The sequence below is a fragment of the Chionomys nivalis genome, chromosome 26 (assembly GCF_950005125.1).
Source record: "Chionomys nivalis chromosome 26, mChiNiv1.1, whole genome shotgun sequence".
NCBI classification, from domain to species: domain Eukaryota; kingdom Metazoa; phylum Chordata; class Mammalia; order Rodentia; family Cricetidae; genus Chionomys; species Chionomys nivalis.
Window position 1 is genome coordinate 1524509 of NC_080111.1, and position 13206 is coordinate 1537714.

Here is a 13206-nt window from a genome sequence, read left to right on the forward strand (position 1 = left end):
GCACAACCCAACACTGGTGAGATTTATAGTCATGCTGCCAGCCCTGCTTGCCTGGCCCACAGAGGCTTGGCAACTCTTGGCAGCATCTGGTCCTCTCTCTGGCATGAGAGAGCCAAGCATTCTTGTGGCCGTTTGAAGTCTGAGACTGGTTCTTCCACCTTGGGTTTGGAATCGGGCTAATCTATGACGATTACAATTATGTTTAAAAAATTAACAAGCCTATTAACCAATTCCAAGCTGCTCACATGAGGAAGACTGATGCCTTCTCTGGTTTTTTGTGGGTTTAACTGAGGAGGATTGTCTCATGGATGTGGTGAAAGACCTCAAGTACATCTTTAATTTTTTATTAATTCATTTTATGCACATTTTGTCTACATGCGTGTCTATAGACCACAGGTATGTCTAGTGATCATGGAAGCCTGAGGGGGCATTGGATTCCCTGGAACTGGAGTTACAGATGGTTGTGAGCAATATGTGGGTGCTGGGATTTGAACCCTAGTCCTTGGGAAGAGCAGCCAGTGTTGTTAACCACTGAGCCAACTCTCGAGCCCCTCCACTGTGTCTTTAAAGCTTTATTATAACAACCTGCAATTACCTTCTCTGCTCTTGATTTTTTTCCTATACTTACTTGTTCCTACTCCCGAAAATCTGAGAATTTAAGACAACAAATTATTTCAAGGTTCTCATGCTCAGTAAAGCCCTAGATACAAACGTATTTGAAATCACTAACATGCACTCAGGGTTGCTGTGGGCTGGAGGCTGTTCTCACAGGTTGGGAATTTTGTATAATCTCAGGAGAGTATCATTGTTACCACCATCACCACCATCATCATCACCACCATCACCACCATTACCATCACAACCACCATCACCATCACCACCACCACCATCACCACCACCATCATCATCACCACCACCATCATCATCACCACCATCATCACCACCACCATCACCACCATCACCACTACCACCATCACCATCATCATTATCACCACCACCATTACCATCACCACCATCATCATCATCACCATCACCACCATTATCATCACCATCACCACCATCATCATCACCATCACCACCATTATCATCACCATCACCACCATCACCATCATCATCACCATCACCACCACCACCATCATCATCATCACCACCATTATCATCACTATTATCACCACCATCACCACCACCATCATCATCATCACCACCATTACCACCACCATCATCATCATCACCACCACCATCACCACTACCACCACCACCATCATCATCATCACCACCACCATCACCACCACCATCACCACCATTACCACCACCATCATCATCATCACCACCACATCACCACTACCACCACCACCATCATCATCATCACCACCACCATCACCACCATCATCGTCACCACCATCACTACCACTACCATCATCACCACCATCACCACCATCACCATCATCATCATCACCATCACTATCACCACCATTATCATCACCATCATCATCATCATCATCACCATCATCACCACCATCATCATCACCACCACCATCATCACCACCATCATCATCATCACCATCATCACCATCACCACCATCATCATCATCACCATTATCACCACCATCATCACCACCACCATCATCACCACCACCATCATCATCACTATCATCATCACCACCATCACCATCATCACCACACCATCATCACCACCACCATCATCATCATCATCACCATCATCACCATCATCATCATCACCATCATCATCATCACCACCATCATCATCATCACCATCACCATTATCATAACCATCATCACCACCACCATCATCATCACCACCACCATCGCCACCATCACTACTTTATAAATGAGAACAATAAGACACAGAGATTTTAAGTGGCTTGCCCAAAGAGTCGGGTTGCCATGGAGTCTGCAGCTTTAACTTTTCCTGGGATGTTATAGACGTTTGGTGGGAGTTGGGCCAAGGAACAGTTGTGCCAGGTTCTGAGGGCCATGGAGCCACTGGGAGAGGTGTTCTGAGACTCCTAATAAGGCTGGAAGTCATCATGGATTTGGGCAGGATGGATTGCATTTCAGAATTTACAAACTGCTATGGAGAGGGGAAGAGCTTGGGGGAGGGTGAGCCAGAGCTACAAGTTATGACAGTGCCACAGTCGAAAGGTTCAGATGTAGACTTGATGAGTGTGGTGGGGGAGCAGGTGTCCCATTGGCTGTAGGCATGTGGGAAGCACAGCTGCAGAACCCAACAGCTGGCTGTGAGATTTTTAAGTCCTATCTGCACAGGTTAAGTTTGAGATGCTAACACACACACACAGATACACACACACACAGATACACACAGATATAAACACACAGACACACCGACACACACACAGATACACACAGACACACACACACCAGAGATACACACAGAGAGAGATATACACACAGATACACACAGAGATATACACACAGACATACAGATACTCACAGAAACACACACAGATACATACACGTGCACACATACACACTGTGAATGGCTGTTGGGTACTCAAGGCTACCTTGTTTTCTTTTTTCTCTTCATCAGAGCAAGGGCTCCAAGTCTGGGGCTGGTTTCCAATCCAAGCTTCTGTCAGGTCCACAGTTGGAGCTTACCATCTGCACAGACCTCTGCCTGCTGCCTTAGAGATTCCCAGCGTCTTCTGCTCCACGCTCCATGCCTGTCCAGGAACTTGGAATGTAAGAAATGGGGTAACCTCGGGAAATGGGCAGTAATGCAGTGGATGCAGGCAGGGGTGAGGCAGAGATACAGGGGTGAGGCAGAGATATAGGGGTGAGGCAGAGATACAGGGGTGAGGCAGAGATACAGGGGCAAGACAGAGGTTTGGAACTAGGTGGGAAGGAAAGCCCCAGAAAGTTTCCATGTAGGATACAACATAGCGTAATTTGAACTCAGTCATCCTTGGTCTGGGGCTGGGGCTCAGTCTGTAGAGCTTGTCTAGCAGGCATGAAGCATTGAATTTGGTCTCCAGCACCATATAAACTGGCTATGGTAACAGATTCCTGTAATCCCAGCACTCAAGAGGTAGAGGCAAGGTCAGGAGTTCAAGGTCAAGCTCTATTGCATGGTGACTCCAAGGTCAGCCTGGGATTCATGAGACCCTGTTTTAAAAGAATGAAGCTGGAGATTTGGCTCAGAGATTAATAGTGCTCATTACACTTCCAGAAGACCCAAGTTTGGACCCTATATCAGGAGGCTCACAACCACTTAGAACTCTGGAGGAGCTCCAGGAGATCTGGTGTCTTCTGGCCTCGGTGGGCGCCCACACATCCATGACACACAATGGAGACATATTCGTGCCCATAAACAAGATAAACGTTGCGATGAAAACTCTATTATTCTCATGTATAGAGAAAGAATTGTCACTGGTACTATCGACACAGACCTGAAGCCTTTTCTATATACCCCAGGCTAGAGGTGACACCAGCTTAGACTGTGGTGTGATGTGGCAGACTTAGCGATAAGCATGGAGAGAAAAGAACATCTTTTGTACGGAATCTGGGGACACAGCCAACTGGACCAGTTGACAGATTAGATAAGAATGGGGTAGAAAAGTAGAGGAGAGGGCACAGGCATGGACAGCTTGGTGGGGCAATACCAACCATGGAGATGGGGAGTCGGCTGTGGGGTTGGTGGACAGGACTGGGGTTCAGGGAAAGGAATAAAAATGTGCTTTCTTGGATCTATACTGTTTAAATTGCCTTTCTGAGTCCCAAGGGTGTATGCCAGAGGAACACAGGAGTCTAGAGGACAACGGAGGCTAATTTAATTAAACATCAGGTTATTGACTGCATTAGCACAAACTCCTTGGGGACCGCAATGCACTAAGGACAAAGCGCTCTGTCTGTGTGGCAAGAGGGTGCTGTAGATAACTAGGTGATGTGCCCTTCCCAAAACTGCCTTGCCTACCCTCCCAGGTCAGGAGGGCATGCTGCCCCTCCTGCCTCCAGAGGAGAGGTCCCAGCAGGCAGGCTCAGGCCAAACAAACCTTAGATGCCTTTGGCAGTGACAGTCGACAGGATTCCCGGAGAGAGTGCCTCGGACGAATGTCCTCACCACCGCCAGCATCCCAAGTCTGCCATAGAATTTTTGTTCTGCTGGTTTTCCTTCCAGTTGTGCAGGACTGGGGCTTTGCACAAGGCAGAATAGGGCCTGAGGTGTGTGTGTGTGTGTGTGTGTGTGTGGTGTGGGCACACGCACGTGTGTGCGTGTGTATGTGTATACTTAAGCCTGCACAGAAGCTAACTTTTTTTTTTTTTTTTGGTTTTTCAAGACAGGGTTTCTCTGTGGTTTTGGTTTTGGAGCCTGTCCTGGAACTAGCTCTTGTAGACCAGGCTGGTCTCGAACTCACAGAGATCTGCCTGCCTCTGCCTCCCAAGTGCTGGGATTAAAGGCGTGCGCCACCACCACCGGGCTAGAAGCTAACTTCTATTCAGTATTTAAGCATATGCCAGGCCAGATGTCTTTCTATGCTGCTTCATTTAATCTTTATGGTTTTTATGGTAACCTTTGAAAACAGGAATAGCAATCCTCACCTTATAAAGAATCACAGGTACTCAGAGAGTGGGTTACATGAACTGCATGCCCACGCCTACGACCTCTGAAATTCCTTTTATTTTTACACAGCCTGCTTCCTTAACTGCTTGGTGAGACAGAATGGCTCTCAGTTTCTTTGGGAGTGTCCGGTTTCCATTTGGACATGACACAGAAACTGTCAAAGCATTTTAAATGTCAGGGTGAGGGTCTGAGCTCGGAAACTCCTGGTCGTCCACTGGGCTAGCTCAGACTTGCCACTGATGGAGCCCAGTTCATGGGAGGGACTGCAGGACCCTGCCAAGCTGCGTCAATTTCAAAGCCAGGTGATTTAGATGTTTGTTTCAAGCAGACGGGATGGCGGTGCTTCTCTGGTGACCAGAAATGCCTACGTATAGAACTCTGCCTGTTCTGGAAGACTGAATGGTGCGGCACCCTTCCTGAGCCCTCGGCTTTGTTCAAGCTTGTACCAACAGTGTCCTGCTTCCTCCTAGCATGTGAAACCTGCAACCACACCTCGAACCTGGAGCATTTCTTGGGCTCCTTTGTAGCGGGTGGACTTGAATCTTTCTTTCCCTGTCCTGGTGGGGGTCATCCTAGTGGGGGGGTCATTCTGATGGGGGGAGGGTCATCCTCCCCAGGCTGAGAATTTAGCAGGTGGTGTTAGGGGTGTCATTGAGTATTCTTCAAGAGATGCAGAAATTGGGAAACATAGTAACATTATCCTGGGGTTTCAGACTACTCTCTGGGCCCCATAATCAGACAGGAACGAGCAAGAATCTGTAGGTTCATGCATCTGATCTAGGCTAGAGTAATTCTTGGGGCTCCAGAGCGCTTGTTCGAGGCTGCCTGTCAAGTTTCCATGAGAGGATTTCACGGGAGGTAGAGTCTCCCCCTCTTCTCTCCAGCCATCCCCCCTTCTATTCCTGGCAGTCTTCTACAGGGCTGACACACTCTTTTGGGGTCCATGAAAATGTTCTCTGATCTTCTAAAGTCAGAACAAAATTGTGACATAGACTTTCTCAGATTACATTTGCCTTGTTACCAGTGAAGCCACAGGATAGAAGTTTTAGGCTTTTCGGGGGGGTGCAGGAGGAGAGCTAGGGACCTAGAGGATCAAAAGTGCCGAGAGTCCAAGAGGGTCACAGCACAACCCTCCCTCTTTTGCCATATTGTCTGCTAAATAGGTCAACGTCCGCGGCTTCATCCACCAGCAGAGGCATCGGTAATTGGGACGGGCTTAATTCGGTGGTGAAACCTTTATAACACTGTTTATCTAGAAGCTTAAGCCCAAATCCCCAGCTTTACTTGAAATAAATTGCTACACCTACTTTGTCATTGGCCCAATTCTTTTATTTCCTAATTGTCCTGGCTTCAGGGATGGGGCTCCCATCCCGCACCACTAATTGTTCAGTGGTTTCGGGATCGCATCTCCAGATCCGCGCTGTGTGAGGTTTAACCCATTTGTTCATCTCACAAACATTCCAATGGCCAGGTGAGCACGATTCTCGACTCCTTTTATTCGAGTAAGATTTAAATAAGATGGATTCAAATGCACGTTCTGCCGCCTGAGCTGCTGAACATTGGGGTTGGTGCCATTGTGTGTGTGGAACACCCAGAGAAGGAGCCTTTCAGGACCTGATACGGCAAAGGGGTCTTTGTTTTTTGGTTGTGCTTGCCATGATCTTGACTGTCATTGAAGGATAACCTGGATGGACATCTGTATTCCTTACCAGTCCTGCACACTCAGTACCAACACAATTAGTGGCCCACATCCCGTCTGTGACTTGCTTTAGGGGTCTGGCTTTGTTCCTGTGTAGACTGGCTCTCCATCCTAACCGTGACCCTCACACAGGTTTCTTTGTGTTCATCTGAATGATTCATTACACATTTCCAGTGACCCAAACGATGCCTCACTACGACTGTCTAAATATCCCACTTATGATTTTATAAACTGACATATTTAGAAATGAGTGATTGAACCCATCCTTACAAGAGATATTTATGGTAAAGATTTTAGGATATTTGCTATCGGTTAGTTTCCTTTTCTTCCCTCATGGAGCCTCTTCTGGGTATTCCGTATTGACTCAAGTCTCTGTCGTGAGTTCATTGTCTTCCGGGCTCCTACTCTACCGCAGGTCTCAGCTTTTGCTTATATTCCCTTTGGTCAAAGAGTCTTGACACGTGAGTTTCCTATCCATTGGTTTCTACTGAGGTCTTGGCTTCTAATTTGCTTTACTTTCTAGCCAGGACTGTGTGATAATCAGCTGCGTCAACACAAGCATCCTGTATCTGTACTTTGTGTAGGTTCATACACTTTATGACTGTATGGTGGTGAGGATGCCCACGACAGCAGGAATAGCTTGTGTTCACCATGTGAACCAGGCACTGTCTAGGCATTAGCTCATTTAATTCACAAAAAATTTAAGGTCTGTACTAATACTGTCTTCATCTACAAATCAGGCTAACCTGATGTCTCTTCCTAGTTCTCAACAGCACTGTGGCCATCAAGGGAACTCAAGGCGAGTGAACCAGAGTGCTCACCTGGGGTACCTGGTGCTTTTACTATATTGAAACCCATTCTTCCAGGTGAATGGAAGATACAGAGGTAATTAAATTTATGCAAGACCTGGAGTCAAGGAGGGGCACAGAAAAAGAGAGTCAGGCTTAAGCCTAGCACTTAGACTGACAGAACAGACAGGATAAAACATCTTAGTCATCACAACCTGATCACAGTTGGCTCTTCCCAGCTCGGGCATTGTTCTGCTGCTCTGCGCCCTCCCCTCCTGGCATCTGCCATGCATGCCATGTGGTGTTCACCACCCTGCTACCAGGCTGATGGCCTAGGGTGTTGTCCTCTGCTCTGTACAGCCATTGGTCCCTTTGTTTCCTCTTCACTCACCTCTCCCTTTGTTATTTTCCTTTACTTTTTCTTGCAGTATCTTACACTTCTGTTCCCTCACATCTACCCTAGTTTGTTCTTTAATTCATTTTCCCTTTTTAATTCTTTGTGACAATACAACCATACTAGAAATTAGTGTAAAACAAATAAATGAGACATACAACCACAAATACCTTCTAGGACAAAATTTCTATATATTTGGGCTCAAGGAAGAAAGGACAACAGAAAATAATGTTTAGAGAGAAGTAAATGACATAGTTATGCTTGGTGACACATGCCTGTGATTCTCGCACTCAGGAAGCTAAGGAAGATTTTTAATTCAAGGTAAGTTTGGACTACACATTAAAAGCCTGTGTCAAACCCAACCCACACAAACAAAAGACAAGACAACACAAAGCCTGTTTCAGAAATCTGTAAGATTCAACTACTGTACTGATCTATATTTCTTTTTTTCTTTTTTTTTTTTTTTGGTTTTTCGAGACAGGGTTTCTCTGTGGTTTTGGAGCCTGTCCTGGAACTAGCTCTTGTAGACCAGGCTGGTCTCGAACTCACAGAGATCCACCTGCCTCTGCCTCCCGAGTGCTGGGATTAAAGGCGTGCGCCACCACCGCCAGGCTCTGATCTATATTTCAATAGTTTTTAATGTTAATTAACTAATTAATTTATTTTTATTTTATGGATAAGAGTGTTTTATTTGCATGTATATATTTGTGCCGTGTGTATTGTGGCCGAGACCAGAAGAGGGCGTTAGATCCACTGGAACTGGAGTTACAGGTGGTTGTGAGCCACCATGTGGATGTTGGGAACGAATCTGGGTCCTCTGCAAGAGCAGCTGGTGATCTTGACCACTGAGCCATCTCTCCAGCCCCTGAAATGTAGTAGGTTTAAATATTCCTATCAAATCCAATGATAAAAGAAAACTGAATATTCATGACAAAAGGCAGAAAGAGAAAAAAAATCAAGAGAGAAATCAGGAATATATATATAATATATATATTATATATGTTCCTGAAACAAAAGCAAACAACCATTTAGACAATAATATAACTATAACATTGATTAACAAGGCCAATAATTTCTTTGCACATCTAAGTATATAAATACCTAATAATTCTGATTATTGCATGAAAAAATTCAAATATAGTAGGAATAAGAACCATTATGTCCAACATTATTCTCAGAGAATTGTACTTAGGTATTAGCAAATCAGCACTGGATAAACACTCTCTAGTGGGAAGAGTTGTTCAGTGCCCTATATAGATAACATGAGAAGTAACATGGCCATTAGAAATCATGAAGTCATTTGTGGAGGACTCAAGTTCACTTCCCAGGGTCTGCCTTGGGGAGCTCACATCGATTTGTAACTCCATCTCCAGGAGGATGTGATACCAAAGGCATCCATGGCCATCGGTACTCAGGTACATGTATTTCCCACCATCACACAAACACATAATTAAAAGTAAAATAAATATTTAAGAATAATGAAGGCATGTGTACACAGGACAATATGTAAGACATGTATGTGGAGGCATGTATATGTAAGACGTGAAAGTGAAGGGCTAATGTTTGGATAATGCTTAAATATTTCCTAGCATGTTCTTTTCCTGGAATCTTAGGGTTTTATAGCTGTGAAGAGACACCATGACCACAGCAACTCTTATAAAGGAAAACACTTAACTGAGTTTGGCTTATAGTATCAGAGGTTTAATCCATTGTCATCATGGTGGGAAGCTTGGCGGTTTGTGGGCCGACATGGTGCTGGAGAAGTAGCTGGGAGTTGTGCACCCAGATCTTAAGGCAGCAGGAAGAGAGAATGACACTGCCTGGCTTAAACGTCTGAAACCTCAAAGCCCACCCTGAGTGACACACTTCCTACAACAAGGCCACGCCCACTCCAACAAGGCCACAGGTGTGTGTGTGTGTGTGTGTGTGTGTGTGTGTGAGAGAGAGAGAGAGAGAGAGAGAGAGAGAGAGAGAGAGAGAGAGAGAGAGAGAGAGAGAGGGAGAGGGAGGAACACCCTGGCTCTGAGACCAAAGCCAAGGAAACACACTCTGCCCCTAACCAACTTAGGACTTGAAATCCAGCCAATCCCTGAACATGAAAACCAACTAGTCCCTGAGCACAAAATCCAATCAATCTCTGAGCTTGTTCCAAACTCAGGACTTGAGATCCTATCAATCTCTACTCTGAAAATCTTCACCCGGGAAAACTCGGCCCCTAAAAAACTCTGTATAAGCCCTGTACCTGTTGTTTGGGGCAGCTTTTTCCCAGCCAGGCAGAGGCAGTCACTCTCCTGGATTCTGCCTTCCAGATAAGTCTCCTGAGTGAGGTTTGCTGTAAGGACTGTGTTTTGCCAGAGCAGGAAGAAGCAGAGATGTAACAACTTTTACCAGAGCTGAGTGGAGCTGTAAGGTTGTAACGGTTCTTGCTGGAGTGGAGCAGAATTGTTACACTTTTGCTGGGAAACATTCCCTTAGCAGAGCAGCTATAACAAGAGTTGCCAGAGCAGAACTGTATCACTTTGGCTGGGGAAACTTTCCCTCGCTGGAACGGAATTGTTACACTTTTGCTGGGGAAACATTCCCTTAGTGGAGCAGCTGTAACAATCAGAGCAGAACTGTGTCATTTTGACAGGGGAAACTTTACCTTGCTGGGGCAGAATTGATACACTCAGGGGGAGTTAAGTGGAGCTGTAACACATCTCCAGAGCAGAGTGGACGAGCGGAAGGGGAACCCTCCTCTGTTGCAACAGAGTCCTTACTTACATTTGCATTAGGGAAACCTTTCCTGGAGCAAGGACTTGGCTGGGGAAACTGTCCACCATTAGAACAGAGCTGTAACACTTACGTTGAGATACCTTTCCCTTCCCAACAGTAGGTATCCCTTGACTTCCAACTGCCGGATACCTTTCTATAAAAGCTGTAACATAAACACACACCTCCTCACAGTGCCGGTCCCTAAAGACTTATGGAGGACATTTTCATACAAACCACTACACCTGGGCTCCCGTATGTGCCCTTTCTTGAACCTAAGAGCTCTTCTGTTGTCAGAGGCGGATGCTTTCATCCCTGGAGCCCTTAACTTCTTGCAATTAACTGGGTGGTATTTACCTCTGAGAGGGTTGTCTAGTGTGCCGTGAATGCTCATGAAATACAAGGCATAGTTTCTGCCCTCAAGAAACAGACAGCTGTAATTAATGGTTTGATACAAATTACACATCAAGATTAAGAACACCGGGGCAAATACTCAGGGTGCGGTGAGACTCTAAGGGGGTGGAAGATGTGAAATATTTTTTAACTGGGAAGTGACGTGGTTCTCTTGTTACCGCTCTGAGGTTTTTATTACTGCATTTCCTATAGGACGTTCTGAGAGCATGTACATACGGTACACACTGCCTGCCACCCTTCCGTCTTTGCACTTGACCCTCAGACAAGTGTCCACGTGTTGGAAAGGATGTATGTAGAAAGTAGAGAATTCCTAAAATGGGAAGGGGGAACACGTGGGGCTCAGGTAGTACTCACTGGGTTGGCTTTACCGCAATGCCACGTGCAAATTCAGCCAATTGAAAGTCCCAGCCACTAAAACTTTTCTAACAATAAAAGCTGTACAAAGGAAGTCTGCTGCTGTGTATTATTCATATGCTAGACTATTCCAGACTGAACAACTTTTAACTATGCTCTAAATTTCAAAATATTAAGTGCTTATACTTTCTGGACCTAAGTTACAGGCACATTGATTGCAGTTACTTGGTTACCTTCACCCAACACAGATTTGTTTTGGGGAAGCCAAACCCTGCCCTACTTGACATCCTAAAGCTACTTCTTCAGTTTCTTCAAATTCTCCTCATGTGGATCATCTTAGAGGCAGCTCTGCCATAGGGAGCATCTCAGGGAGCCTCTGGTAACTGAGAGCCTTAGAAAAAAAACCCCAATGACTCTCCAGCAAACCTGAGCATTAAAATAAGCAGGCGAACACTCATTTCATAGAGTATCAATTCCTAAACTCCACATTTAATTCAGAATGATAAATAAGACTGAGTCATCTCACACACAGCATCTTCGGGAGCTTCACACACTATAGGTAAACAACCACAGAATCTCACTCTTTTCTCTGATCGTTTTTCGCAAACATATGGTCTAGACTAGACATTGGTTTTCCCTGTACACTCAGCATAGAAATTCTTCACACAGTTTTGCAAACTCATGTTCTGCTGCGTTGGAAAGTGAGCGAGATGTAATTGGAACGCTGCTTTTCGAGGCTGTGAAACACACAGATCTGCTACATGGCTCTTTCGGTGTCTAAGTAATTCTAGGAATGCACCCAGGGACCCCTGCTAGCCAGCAGCTCCTGGGCCTCTCCAGATGCCCCTCCTCAGCTGCTCCTAGGTTGGGTCTTCCTTCCCTGTAACCCCACACCCCAAAAGTACCAGTAGTGAACCCACTGTCCCCGGAGGCGGGGTGCTGGCAGGGGTTTAATTCTGTTCTATTGCAAAGATAGCAACATAGTTTCATTGCTGCTGTTGGAAAAACCTTTGCAGCAAAGGACTCTACTATGCAGAGCAGGATCTGCAGACCACACCTCGCAGCAGAGCAAGCTCTGCACCCATTTGTATTTCTGCTTTGTTAAAACCCAGATTCCTATGGGATTTACCCAGGGTTCTCCCTGCAAGCCTCCCCCACCCGCCACAGCTGGGTGAAAAGCCAAGTTACAGAAACCTGTCTGGAGGGAGGAGGTTAAATCAGAACACTACTCTGTCCCTTGTGCGAGCCCAGTGTGTAGATTGTCAAGAGGGAGCATTTGGGGCAAACCTGAACCTCGCCCGTCCTTGGGCTAGAGTTTACCAGGCTCACAAGTGCAGATTTACTGGATGGAGGCTGAACGTGGGCCCAAGAGCACAGGGTCAAAACCACTAGCTGCTTTAGCCAGGGTCCAGTTAGCTGCAGTCCACCAGGCTCACAGTGGCCTTCCACTTGGGCATTTGAATCTCTGTGTCTTCTCTCCCAGGTCAACAGGATGTCCTTGAGGCATACCCGCCCGTCGCCCTTTCCCTGACTTCCTCTTCCCCTCGTACCCTTTTCCCTTTCTCTTCTCTTCTTTTTCCCCTCCTTTAAGAACTTGTCATGTAGCCCAGAATGAACTGGTCCTTCTTATGTGGTTTCTGTTGGCCTTTAAGTCAATGGCTGTCCTCTTGCCCCAGACTCCTGAGTGTTGGGTACAACCGTTTTTTGTGACTTTCCCTGTCCACAAAGGCTTCCACTCCCATCCTTGCTGAGGAAGTATGGGGCAGAGAAGTAACAGGCCAGGAGAGAGGCCTTTCCATCTCCACTCAACCCTGGGCACCGCTGGATCCGGGCACGCGGTAGCAAAGGCCTCTTGGCGACTGAGGTGTCTTCACCTGTGAAGGGTTATGGTGGTGTGGTTTTCAGACTGGCTGTTTGCTCTGTTTGAAGTTGTGGTTGGGTGTGCACAGGGCCTGGGGACATCAGTGTCAAGACACCAAGGCTGCCTTTTCCCACTGCTCCCTCAGATCAGCCTGCCCATCTGGTGCCCCCATGGAACCCCTCCTGGCTCGCCCCTTCCTCTCCTTTCTCTTCAGCTCTCCGTCCCTTTTCCTTCTCTTCTCCTTTTTTCCCCCTTTACGACTTCCCCCACAGGTGAACTTTATCCACTCCGATGATTCTAATGACCAGTTTGCACTAATGACTCATGCATCTGCCTGGAGTCCTG